Raw genomic sequence first — 765 nt, 5'->3', positions numbered from 1 at the left:
AAACAGGCTTCGAACATGCCCTCCGCAAGGTTGGCTTTATCCCGCCGCCTTCCCGCCCTGTCCACGACCTCTGCCAGCGCAAAAGGGCCNCACGCCTGGCAGCCATACAACAGAATTGCTCGGACTTGGGTTGCAAAACACCGCATTCGCACATCGGGGGCAAACAGCTTCATTTTGTCCAGCTTTGCGCTTAAGGAAAACATAGCGGACCGACCTGTATCACACAACTGCTGACGGCACGCACTAAAAGGCCGTTCTGGCCCATATACCAAGCCCAGATAGCGAGCGCTATCTTTGGCAGGTACTACCTGGCCTGATAGCCGTAACTGTTGACATCTCCCGCTAAGTTCCGACTGCTGGGTGCCGTCACATGCAAAAACAAGCCTTTCACACTTTGAGACATTTGGTCGCATCCCAAAAGCTTCACAAAACAAGTCCACAAGATGTAGCAACTCAGACATTCGCTCTACTGACGTCGCTAGCAGACTAACATCGTCTGCATACAACAGTATGGAGACGCGCTTGCTGTCCACAAGGGGTGCGTCACACTTACGTGCACCAGCTTCTACAAGGTCATGAGTATCAATCAGATCGGGTAGTGTCTCGATGAAAAGTCCAAACAACTCAGTAGATAAAGGACACCCTTGCTTCACTCCTTGCTTAGACTCAAACTCTCCCCCCACTTTCTCATTTACCTTCATCACCATGGACACCTTCTCGTACGCTTTTCTCAGAGCACCTAGCACGGGGCCGCTAATCCCCCTC

This window comes from Volvox carteri (assembly GCF_000143455.1).
Source record: "Volvox carteri f. nagariensis unplaced genomic scaffold VOLCAscaffold_20, whole genome shotgun sequence".
Lineage (NCBI taxonomy): Eukaryota > Viridiplantae > Chlorophyta > Chlorophyceae > Chlamydomonadales > Volvocaceae > Volvox > Volvox carteri.
The sequence above is the reverse complement of the archived record's forward strand: the minus strand, read 5'-3'. Positions refer to the sequence as shown.